Source organism: Pelophylax lessonae (assembly GCF_965119305.1).
Source record: "Pelophylax lessonae genome assembly, chromosome: 2".
NCBI lineage: Eukaryota > Metazoa > Chordata > Amphibia > Anura > Ranidae > Pelophylax > Pelophylax lessonae.
Window position 1 is genome coordinate 101237503 of NC_138769.1, and position 12924 is coordinate 101250426.

General features: G+C 47.8%; 1 protein-coding gene across 1 annotated transcript in view; it reads left to right on the plus strand.

The window, feature by feature from the left end:
- SON (SON DNA and RNA binding protein) overlaps positions 1-12924 on the plus strand; it is a 301593-nt gene that overhangs the window by 127392 nt on the left and 161277 nt on the right. The window lies entirely within an intron of this gene.

Sequence of the window (12924 nt, forward strand, 5' to 3'; positions counted from 1 at the left end):
TATAGCTTGACTCCCGTCCCCCCACCCCCCCATCAACACTGACAGTGGTGATGAGGGAAATCCCTCCCGTTGGGCTATTGTATCGACAGCGGGAGTTTTCCTCGCTGTCGGAATACAATTACTGCTATTGCCGCCATTAGTGATCGCATAAAAGAAACCCGACAGGCTGGTCGACGTCAGCACAAACAGCCTGCCCATAGATGGATCTAAATTCGTCAGGAACTAGCCGAATATTAAATCATCTATGGTTGGCCCTATTCTTTCATTTTTCTGCTCTATTGTTTGATATTTGACCAGCTATGCAATAAATGACCTGTATAGGTAAGAGGTGCAGACGTGTTTTCTGCCCAATCCACATATCAAATTGGGGGAGAGAATTTTTTTTGTCCTAAAGTTTTTCACATCTTTCCCCCCCCCCCCCCCTGTTTAAAAAGATTACATTTTTAAATCCTTGTTCCACCAGGGTGAAAGGCATAAGCCGCAAATGGAAATACTGTACACCCAGCCAAATGCAAACTATTTACATTATTGGTTTTCAGTTGCAACAGGTTAGAAGTTTATCAATAACTGAACTGTTTGGCCTCAACGAAAGGTGTAAAAATTTAAAGAATTTAAAAATCATTGTACATTGAAATATACCCCATTAAACTTTTATTCACTTTGCAGATAAAAAAAATTCTGTGAAGTTCAGCTTTAAAATTGAAACACATAAGGAGAGAGGGGTGTATTGGGCTTGTATGAGATGATATATTCAAGCTGTATTGACCACTTGAAGACCAAGCCTATTCTGACACTTTTTTTTTTTTTTTAAAGTAAAAATCAGCTGCCAAACACACACACAAGCGCGTGAGCACGAAGGAATGGGAATGCGTTAACATTTTTTACACTGTTCCTTTAAAAAAAAAAAATGTTTTCTATCGTTCATTGACAGGCACAGCTCCATATCTTCTTAGACCATTGTGTTATGCTCCTCCAATCAGGAGTAGGCACTGGGCAGGAAAAAGCTTTACCACTCCTTTGGGGGCTGTCCCTGCAGGCATAACCCCCCAAACTCTGCTACAGCAGCCCGTTTGTTTCTGCCTAGTTTAGAAATAGGCCCTAGCTCCCTGGGAATTTTTGTTTTATGATTTTATTTTCATTAGTTTGTTCCTGGAGAACTACAAGCAACAGCCAACTGGGGTTTCGGACTGGATAATCTAGATCCTTAAGGTCTCCCAGCCTGGCCAGCGAACGTGAGCAGGTTAAAGTCCAGAACTAGGCCTCGCCACGACAGTGCCCCGATGGATGGGGACGAGCCTGCAAGTGGACCGTATTGTTGGTACACGATCAACCTGGAATGCCCTGAGTCTCAGCATTCCCCCTGGCTGGCAGTACCCCCATCCCGGTTGGGAGGTGATATGTTTGGAGTCGCGCCCATCTGGTACCATGGTATGGTGAGTAGTATGGTTTCCCCCAAAGCCTCTGGCAGTCGTGGGCACCCTCCCTGGAATGGTCAGACCCTCGGGGCTTCCTTGGATCCCCTGGCTTCTCAGACTGGGCCCAAATCCCACAGCCATTTACCCCTACCCCTAGCAGGTTCCTACCTTGGGGGGGGGGCAGAAATACTGTGGCCGCTGCGGCGCCTTTTGGTGGGGGTGGCATGCCCTAGTGGGGTCCCTTCCTAGGGGCCTTCCAATGCCTGTTTGGGGGTCCTGGAGACCGCATGGTGCACCGCGGGGGCTGCCATTTTGCTGTAGATCCATGCTTTCTGTATTCCCATTGTAATACATGGGCAGCCATTTTTTTGTAGTTCCCCAAAGGAATGCATGGGGCGGCGGGGATCGCGATTTGCGACTTTTAAAGGGACCCTGCATTATTTTTCTGATCAGTGTAAATATGGAGTCCCAGGATATAATTTAACCCACAGACCCCTTAGGTGCTGCTGCGGACCCTTCTGGGTCACTGTCCTGGCCTGATCTTACAGGAGTTTTACAACGCTTGGTGTCGGAGGTAGATTTTGAAATTACAAATCAGAAAAGTGGGTAGTATCTCCTGATCAGGTTACTGAAAAATTTGCTTTCAGTAAGGCATGGATGACCGACACACCATACTGGTTGTGCCCTCCCCTTCAAACTCCAGAACATAAATCAAGGCTAGACAAAAAATGGGAAAGAACCCCAACAAAAGTTCTATATACGGAGGAAGGGGAGCCGGCTCAATGCGGTATATCCAAACAACTTTATTATAACAAAAAATTGAAAAGCACACATTAAAGCTACAACAGACTACGTATATAGCAAGTGTCCTCAAACTATGGCCCTCCAGTTGTTCAGGAACTACAATTCCCATCATGCCTAGTAATGTATGTGAATGTCAAGAGTTTTGCAATGCCTCATGGGATGTGTAGATCCGCAACAGCTGGAGGGCGGTAGTTTGAGGATCCCTGGTATATAGGGTAAAAATGACAATGTTGCCTTTTAACCACTTAACGACCAGCCACGTAGATTTACGTCGGCTGACTTTGAGTGGTTATACCGGGATGATGCCTCTAGCTATAGGCATCATCCCGGTACCGTTGTTTGAAGCCGACGGTCGGCTTTCCGTCGGTAACGATCGATGCGGCTCGGGAGCCGCTCGATCGTTACCCGGGGGGGTGGGAGGGGACGTCCCCCTCCCGCCGCCTTCCGCGGCTTTGCTCGGGGCTCCCGTCCCCCCGGGAGCCCCGAGCACCCAGCCGGCGCGTCCGCCGGCTGGATGGAGTCCCGATGAATGCCAGAAACGGCATCGATCGGGTCTCCGATGACGTAACCCGGAGGCGGCGTCCATGACGTCACATCCGGGTTACTGTGCTGCAAAAGGCGGCAGATTTAAAAAACGGCTGTATGCAAAAATGCCGTTTTCGGCGTTTTGCATACAGGGAAGTGTAGTGGAGGGGTCTAGGGTCTTTTAGACCCTCGATCCCTCCATAAAGTGTACCTGTCACTGCATATTGGTGTCACAAGGGATGTTTACATTGCTTGTGACAGCAATAAAAGTGATCAGATTTTTTTTTTTTTTAAAAACCTGTAATAAAGTTAAAAAAAAAAGAAAAAATAAATAGAAAAAAAAAAAAAAAATTTAGCCGTCACCGTTAGCTCGCGCACAAAAAAAAACGTATACGCAAGTCGAGCCGCAAATGAAATCACTGTTCAAACCACACATGTGAGGTATCGCCGCAATCGCCAGAGCGTGGGCAATAATTTAAAAAAAAGAGCTACACTCTAAACTGGTAACCGTTAAATAAATTTAAAGCGTCGCAGATTGAGATCTCTATTGACCGTAGTTTGTCGCCATCCCACGGGGGGGGGGGGGCGCAATTTTAAACCGTAACATGTTGGGTATCTATTTACTCGGCGTGACATGTTCTTTTACAATATACAAAAAAAATGGGCTAACTTTACTGTTTAGTATTTTTTAAAATTGGTGAAATGTGATTTTTCAAATTTTTTCCAAAAAAATGGCGTTTTAAAGACTGCTGCGCAAATACCGTGTGACAAAAAATTTTGCAATGACCGACATTTTATTCTCCAGAGTCTTTGCTAAAAAAATATTGAAATAAGGCTGGGAGTAAAGTGGTTAAAATGAACCTGAAATCAAGCAGATATGCACCATCAAAATACAGTAAATTAGACAGAAAAATATGCACATGTAAAGGTCTGGCTCCGGCAGGTAGCAGGTAACCTGAGTGATGTCAGCTGCTCATTAGCTGTACAGACACTTCATGGACTTCTGCTTCTGTCATATTGCCCAAGATTAAATACAATTTTAATTAAAAAAACTCGTATAAAGAATCCCTAAATCAACCACTCAGAGTGTCAGATCGTGTGAGAGTTATATGTATTAGCCCTTGGGAAGGAATATTGTTGGCTGCAGGTGGATGGATGGCATAGACAGCACATGTACAGAGCTGCAGTAATGAGTCTATTACAAATAGCAGTAAGTCAGTGGGTACTCACGTGACCTGGATGTCTTGTGTATTGCAAAAGCCCAAGGATGTTCCGTGATCCCAAGTGACCAGGCAATCAAGGGAAGCTGTCTCTTGTAGCTTTAATGTGTGCTTTTTCACTTTTTTGTTATAATGAAGTTGTTTGGATATACCGCATTTAGCCGGTGCCCCTTCCTCTGTATATAGAACTTCTTTGTTGGGGTTCTTTTCCCATTTTTTGTCTAGATTTTGTAATTACAAGTTGTTGGCAGCCACAAACGCCCTCTGCCTTCACCTCCATTGGCAGTGTCCTCCTGATTCTGAGGTGGAGATGGCCGCCGCAAACGTATCCCACCCCTGATGGGTCCGGGTCTAAACATTCAGGTAGTGAAGAGGACCTGTCCTTGTCAGCCGCTGTGCAGTAAACGTGCTTTGATGGAAGCACCGATAGTTTCTGTGCGGGAAACTTTAAAATTGGCTGAATCTACAACGTCTGGTACGCAGGTGTCTTTTGGCTCCCGCAATTCCCAAAAATCGCAACTGCAATTCCCAACTCCCCCCTACGATGCTTGATAGACTGGGCCCAAATCCCACAGCCCAAATCCCACAGGACCAGCTGGCTCAAGCCCTGGTGTTCATGTGTGATATGTCCCTGGGCACAGCTCAGCTAGTGGCCAGGGTGTCTGCAGTAGGGGTTGCTATTAGACGCATATTGTGGCTAAAATGCTAGTCTGCTGACCAGGCTTCCAAAAAGGCCTTAACTGATCTTCCCTTTTCAGGGGGGAGGTTGTTTGGATCCTCTCTTGATGAGTTGAGCAAAGGTCTTACTGGGGGAAAGAGTGCTCTTCTTCCTCAATACTCTAAGGGCAAGGCACCACGTCCTCGACAGGGGCCTTCCTTTACTGCTCATAAGCGACTTTTTCGTACCTCTGGTTTGCAAGAAAAAGGACGTTCAGGCCTTCTGGGGGTTCTGAGAAGCCATGGTGGGGTAAATCAAAGACCGACCAATCTGGATCTGCTGAAAACTCTTCAACTGCATGAAGGGGTGCTCTCTCCCATTTCTGGGGTGGGGGGGGGGGCGTCTTTGCTTCTTTCCGAAACCATGAACCTCCTTGATTCATGACAAATGGGTTCACAAACTGATCCGATCAGGTTGCAAGATGGAATTCCAGTCTTGGCCGTCGGATAGGTTCTCCCCGTCCAATCTTCACCTATCTCCAGTCCAGTTAAGGGACAACTGAAGGGCCGTAGTTTGGGAATCCCTGATCTAGACAATCTCCTATTGGGAGTGGACTCTCATTCAGCCCCGATGGGCGATCTGACGATCACTGTCATAACCCTGCAGGAGGTTCTGGTGGACCATTAATTTCAAAACATCTACTCGGATACCCTCCTTGAGACTGGATTATCTGGGCCTAACACTCTGGATTTAGCTTTGGCGAGAGTCTTTCTTCCACCCGGTCAAGCTGCAGAAATTGCGGGGGGGGGGGGGGGGGGGATGCGATTTCGGAGAACTTGCATGCGGGCCTTGGGCCTGATGGTATCAACCTTCAAGGCGGTTCTGTTTGCTCAGTTCAATACAAGACCTTTGCAAAAAGATTCCGTTCGATTGGAACAAGGATCCAAAGTCCTTGGACATTTTGATTTGGTTGAACTGCAACACAGTCTGCTCTGTTGTGGTGGATTTAGTCTCCAGCACTATGCCAGTGCAAGTCTTTCCTCCCTTTTTGGACGGTGGTGACCACTGACGCAAGCCTGTCAGGCTGGGGCAGGGTGCTGGGGAAGCTCTGTGCCCAGGGATCCTGGACAGTGGAGGAGTCCAAACTGCCAATAAATGTTTTGGAGCTCAGAGCGATAAAGCTTTGTCTCAACAAGAAGGTGCAGAGCTTCGTAGCTAGATCTCAATATTCTCTGGCCGATGCCACTGACCCCCTGGTAGCTCCTTGGGGTCAGTATCTGCTGATTTATGCCTTTCCCCTGCTGAAACTTCTGCCGAAGCTTCTACGCAGAATAGGGATAGAGGTCTTTCGGACTCTGTGATTCCTTCGCTCTTGAAGGCTAGAAAGTCGACTTCCAGGAAGAAATATCATCGTACGTGGAAATTGTACATTTCATGGTGCAAATCGCTGAAGGTGCACCCTCACTTGTTTTGAGTTGCCAGGGTTTTGGCCTTTCTGCAGAAAGGGGTTGAACAGCGGTTGGCTTTGGGCACTATCAAAGGCCAAGTGTAGGCCTTGGCGATCTATTTTCAACGCCTGTTAGCTTGATTCGTACCTTCATTCAGGAAGTGTGCCATATGGCTCCCCCGAGACGGTCCCCGCTACCCTCTGTGGAATTTATATCTGGTATTATCTATTCTTCAAAAACCTCTTTTTGAGAACATTCAGGAGATTCCTCTGCTTTCATTGTCTCTGAATGTTGCCTTTTTGGTGGCCATCACTTCTGCCCGCAGAGTGTTGGAATTGGCTTCGTTGTCAGCCGTTCACCTTATCTGGTGGTCCACGGAGATAAAGTGGTACTCCGCCCAAATCAATCTTTTCTCCCTAAGGTGGTTTCTGATTTTCATTTAAATTAAGACATCCTGCTGCCTTCACTCTGTCCCAAGCATCCTAAGGAAATTGCCTTGCATTCTTTGAATGTGGTTCAGGCGATCAGGGTTTACCTGGCGGCTACTGAGTCTGTCAGAAAATCTGATGCTCTTTTGTCCTTTACATCATAAGGGATTGGCTGCGTCTGCTGTGACCATTTCCAGGTGGATCAGGCAGACGGTTTTTCAGGCTTATTCGCTGAAGGGTCAGGTTCCTCTTTTCCCAGTGAAGGCGCATTCTACTAAGGCGCTGAGTGCCTCATGGGCTTTTCGCCATCAGGCATCAGTGATGCAAGTTTTAAAGGCAGCAATTTGGTCATCTGTGCATACATTTACAAAATTCTACAAAGTTGATGTGTTGGCATCTTCGGAGGCCTCCTTTGGCCTCAAGGTTTTGCAGGCTGCTGTTTAAAGATAATCTTTTTTGTTCTCTTTGAGGGTGTATGTTTTTTTTCTAGGTGAGCTCCAGTTGTTCCTGGTTGAGCTCCATATTACCTGGTTGGCTATGTTTAGCCTTAGGGGAGTTACATTCTTCTTTGCGTTGTTTTCCCACCCCTCATATTAATACTGCTTTGGTACATCCCAATGGTCTAAGAAGATATGGAGCTGTGTCTGTCAATGAATGATAGAGAAAACTGGATTTTTGTACTTACCGTAAAATATTTTTCTCTGAAGTTGATCGACAGACGCAGCACCCGCCCCTCTGCTTCTGAGTGAATGGGGTTGTTTTGTCTTCTAAACACTGCTTGCAACGAAACTGGCTGCTGTAGCAGAGTGTGTGGGGTTATGCCTGCGGGGACAGCCACCATAGGCGTGGTAAAGCTTTTTCCTGCCTAGTGTCCTATTCCTTATTGGAGGAGCATAACCCAATGGTCTAAGAAGATATATGGAGCTGCGTCTGCCGAACTTCAGAGAAAAGGATTTTACGGTACAAAAATATAGTTTTCCACTTTTATTCATATCACAAGAAATGTAAACATCCCTTGTGATTGAAATAAGGGATGACATGTCCTCTTTATGGAGACCTCTACAGTCTTTAAGACCCCAGATCTCTCCTCTACCCTGGAAAGTATAAAATAACAAACAAACAATATCATGCTTTACACATAAAAAGGTAATGTGCCAGTCCCCGGCCAGCTCTGATAACCTGGTGGCCCCGCCGGATTATATACAAGGCTCCCCAATTGCACAAGAGAGCCTAGAGAATATAATGAGCCGCTAGGATTGTTTTTAGATGATGATAAAAGCTTTGTCAGCTGGAAAAAAAATATATAACGGGGTTATGGTGTACAGCTGGAGCTATAACCCCGGTATAACCACATACATGATTTGGCGTCAAGTGGTTAAACCCAAAAACAGAAATGTGTTATATTGCAGCATACCAAGTCTTAAATGTAATGGCTGCCCAGAAATCAGCCGACATTTGGCCCGTGTGTACTGGAGACCTTCCCACAGAAGCTATCCGTTTTGGCCGGCCTCTGTCGATGGGGCATGACTAGAAAAGGTCTGCCGACTGGCTCCCGATCAGCGCTCTCAGCCAATATCAGAGAACGCTGTTCATAGTGTGCTGGCTGGGGGAGGGGGGGGGGGGCTTCCCCCGGGGCTTCCCCCTGTCAGAATACAATAGCCCAGTAGGGGAGATCTAATGTACTAATGTCAGATAGTAGGTTTAGCGGCTCCTCCTGAGCTGTCAGTTTTTTTTTGTTCAGCCCTGCTGGTTTGAACAACAAACAAAACTACTGGGGTGTGCGAGGCTTTAGCTCCTTTTTTTTTTTAAGTCTCTCCTCTATTTTCAACTCTTTATCCTGCCAGTGAGTCTGTTCTATTTCAGCTTCCTTTAACAGACCAAGCTGTCCAGGAAAAGTGGCAGTTAAGAGGGCTGGGACAAACCACATAACACTTACCGTGTCTAGCTTCAATGAAGTCCATCTAAAATGTGCTAGTCCACCGAACACTACCTTTTCCACAGACTGACAATAATGCTGTCCAGTGGTGCCTCTGTTAATACTTCATCTAGAGTGGAACAAAGCTTCAGATTTTCATAACCGTTGGGTTATACTGCCCCCTACAGGAGTAAGACACAAGGCAGAAAAAAGCCCGGTTATGTCTATGGGCAGTCCCAGGGGGTATACTCCTTCTCTCTGCTATAGGCACTTTTTTCTGCCTAGTCAGGACCTAGTTCCTTGCTGGGATCTTTGGTCCTGGCAATTATTTCTTTTTAGATGGCATTTTTTTTCCTCCTGGATTTTTCCTGTGAGAGATCTAGGATTTTGGGGTGGGTGTGTGCCCCTCCTTGGGACGGTCGGACCCCTGGGTTCCCCTCCTTCCCGCCAGGCACCTGCCCTCCCCTTATATTTGGGTGGTCTGATCCACCTCCTGGGGTGGGGGCAGGGTGCTATGCTGGCAATGGGGGCCGGGGTTTGCGCCGCCGGCGACCCGACTATTGACTGCGCAGGGGGGAGGTCCATGTCCTGCTGTTGTTTTCGGGCTCTTGGGACCCCTCCTGGGCTCCCGGTGTGAGCTGTGTGGTGCGGCCATTTTCTTGTAGCCTGTGTGCTGTAGATTCGGCGGCCGTGTTTGTGTAGCTTTGGCCTTTTTCTAGTGATTTCTCATTACTATTAGCGGCGGCCGTGACTGTGAAGTGGAACCCACTCCTTATCCCCTGGTGCTGACCCCTACATTTTTCTCTTCCTGATCACCGCATGTGTGTGCAGATAGCCTGGTGCTGCAGTGCCTGATTGGTGGGTGGTGATTCTGGTGGGTTTCTCTCCTCCCTCTCTGCTATAGGATCGAATGGTGCTCTGTGCCCGGCGACCTGTGGTGCTGTGGGGATGTCCCTAGCAGTGTTTTTACATCTTTTTTTTTTTGTGGGTCCCCCTTTTTCACTCATGGAGTCCCGGGAGCACATTTACCCACCTGATCCCCTCCGGGTCCCAACAATCGCTTATGGCACTGACGACGGTCCTGGAGTCTTTGGTGTCCAAGGTGGATTTGGTCCTGAGGAAATGGGCTAGCAAAAAGCACCCTCTGCCTTCACCTGCCTCATCTGTCTCATCAGATCCTGAATCTGATTCGGCAGCCACGGACGTGAGTCACCCTGTTGGGTCTGTGTCCACAAACCCTGATTTCCCAGATAGTGAGGATAGCTCCTGTAGCTGCGCATGAAAAGACGCTGGTGGGTGCACTGATTGTATCTGTGCGTGAGACTTTAAAAATGGAGGATGCGGCTAATGCCGCATCAGAGGCTTAAGTTCCTTTTTGGCACCCACAACCCCTCAGAGCGGCAAGGGTATTCCCCTTTCCCACTTACTGTGACAAAATTGTCTCTAAACAGTGGGGTTGTCCAAAACGCCCCCTTGTGGTCCCTAAGCATTTTGCTATGCTGTATCCTTGCTTAAAAATTGGACTGTCCCACCTGTGGTGGACTCTTCAGTTTCTAGGTTAAACCAAAGCAACCATGATTCCGGTTAAGGAGTCCCCCAGCTTTAAGGACCCGGCTGACAGAAATGCGGAGGCTGTGGCCCGCCATATGTACACTGTGGATGGTTCGGCAGTAAGGCCAGTTTTTACTATTGCCCTGGTGTTGCAAACTCTGATCAAGTGGGGCAAGCTTTTATGCCAGAACCTGGAGGGGGAGCAGCCTCCCCCTGCCTTTGCTGGGCTGGCTGGCCAGTTGGTCCAGGGCCTGCAGGTTTGTCTGTTATGCCTCTTTGGTTGCGGCTGCGTTGATTGCAAGGCTGTCTGTCTCAGCAGTGGTCTTTTGGCGTGTTATTTTGCTTAATTGCTGGTTTGCGGATCAGACTTCTAAGAAAGCCTTATATGATCTCCCCTTCCTAGGGGATCGCCTGCTTGTAGCTTCCCTGGATGAAGGCATTAAGGGTCTCACAGGGGGGAAGAGTACCTTTCTTCCACAGGCTAATAAGGGCAAGGAACACCTGTCGTAGAAGTGGTCCATCCTTCTTGCGTCATAAGGTTTTTTTTTATTTTTTTTTTGTTTTGTTCCTTTATGGTCTCAAGACAAGTGATCAAAATCCTTCAGAGCCTCCTCCCAAGGATCTTAACAAACTAGGGTCTGGCAAGCCGAGAGCAAGCTTCTCTAGAACTGCCGACAAGGCTCCATCAGCATGAAGGGGTGCCCTCACACATATGTGGGGTGGGGGGACATCTTTGCTGATTTCTGGACCCGTGGACCTCCCTGGTACAGGACAAGTGGGTCAACAAAGTCATATGGTCCAGCTACAAGATCGAGTTTCGTTCTTGCCCTCCGGGAAGGTTTTTTCCCTCCAGCTTGCGCCTGTCCCCCGACCGCTTACCGGGTCTCTTTGGGGCAGTGCAAGACTTGCTGAACTATGGTATGGTGTCCATTCGCACGTTAATGGCATCCCTGCATCTGGTGGATCTTCTTGCTTCTATCAACATCAAGGACGCTTACCTTCACGTTCCAATATGTGCTGGTCACCAGCGCTTCCTCCGCTTTGCCGTGGGAGAGGAGCATTATCGGTTTGTGGCATTACCCTTTGGTCTTGCATCCACTCCCTGGGTCTTTACAAGTGTGTTGGCCCCCCTTTGCTGGCATTCTTGCATCAGCGGGGGATCGCGGTACTGGGGAACCTGGATGATCTTCTGCGAGCTGAGTCTCTGACTGCTCTGGTGGACAACTTGGAGATTACTTTGCAAACTCTGAGGGAGTTGGATTCTGAACATTTAGAAGTCTGCTCTGGTTCTATCCACAAATCTGGACTATTTGGGTCTGACTCTGGACTTGCCCTTTGCCAGAGTGTTCCTTCCTCTGGAAAAACTCCAGAAACGGCAGGAAGCAGTTCAACTTCAGCTGTCCAGCAGACAGTAATTCCTTTTGGGTTTGCATGGGGTGCTGGGCCTGATGGTGTCTGCAAAGAGAGATTATAGTCAAATGGGACAAGAATCCATAGTCTATAGACAACATGATATGGCTGAGCCAGAGTACGAGAGGGTCCCTGATCTGGTGGCTTTGTTCTCCGGCACTTCGCCAGGGCAAATCCTTTTACCTCCTCTACTGGACGGTGGTCACCATGGATGCCAGCCTGTCCGGGTGGGGAGGCCTCCTCGGAAAAGATTCTGCTCAGGGGGTCTGGACACTGGAAGAGTCCAGACTGCTGATCAATGTACTGGAGCTCTGAGCAATCAGATGTTGTCTGGGTCATTGGACGGATCGTCTTCAGGGGTGTCCGGTGCAAATTAATTTAGACAAAGCCACGGCTGTGGCCTATGTCAATTACCAAGGAGGCACAAGAAATGTCCTGGCGGCATGGGAAGTAGCCGGCATTCTAAGGTAGGCAGAACGTTTAGTTCCAGACATCTGCTGGTCACTTCACCTGGAGGGGTTTATCAGTTGTGCCTCTGGTGGGGTACTCCTAAGACTGACCTGCTGCCCTCTTGTCTCAACAGGAAGGTGCAGAAGTTTGTGGCACAGTCTCGGGACCCTGTGGGGGACCCCAAAGACATGCAGGTGGCCTTGTGGGGTCAGTATACATTAAACCCCCCTCCATTGCGGGGGTTACGTTCTGGACCCAGCCGCGAAAAGTGAAAATCCGCGTAATAGAAAAACCCTATTAAAATGCATTGTAGGCATGTTTTTTTTACTGTCCGTGTAAAAGCATTTTAAGGTCTTTAAACACACTTTTAAAACAATAGAAACTCATTTAAACACCTAAAAGATACTGAGAGACATAGCAAGAGCTATGGAAACACAAAAATATTTCATTTTTAATGATTTATATAGTAAAATAACACTACAAAAAAAAAAACGTAATATACTGGGACCGCAAAACCTGAACCGCGATGGAGCGGGCGTTTACTGTAGTCGGATTTACTCCTCCCCCCCCCCCCCCCAAGCTTCTGCCAAGACTTCTGCGCAGGATCGAGGAAGAACTGATTCCTGTCATCTTAGTGGCTCCATACTGGCCTCGCCGGTCTTGCTATACCGATCTGGTACGGCTGGTCACTGATGCTCTTTAGAGATTTCCTCAAGATCTGCTGTCCCAAAGGCCAATCTTCCACCCTGCTTTATAGTCACTGGCTTTAACGGCTTGCCTGTTGAAAACAAGGTGCTAAAATTTTGAGGTATGTATGATTCAGTGATTCCTACGCTTTTAAAAGCGAAGAAATCTACCTGTAGGAAGATCTACTATCGTACATGGAAGTCTTGCATTGCCTGGTGTGAGTCTCATGGGGGTTCATCCTCGCTCCTTTTCGGTGGCTTGGATCTTGACCTTCCTCCAATGTAGGGTTGAGCAGCCCCTTGCCTTGAGTGCTATCAAGGGCCAGGTCTCAACTTTGGTGGTCTTCTTTCAATGACCATTGGCCACACTTTCCTTGGTGTGTGCTTTTATCCAGGGAGTTGAACACTTGGCTC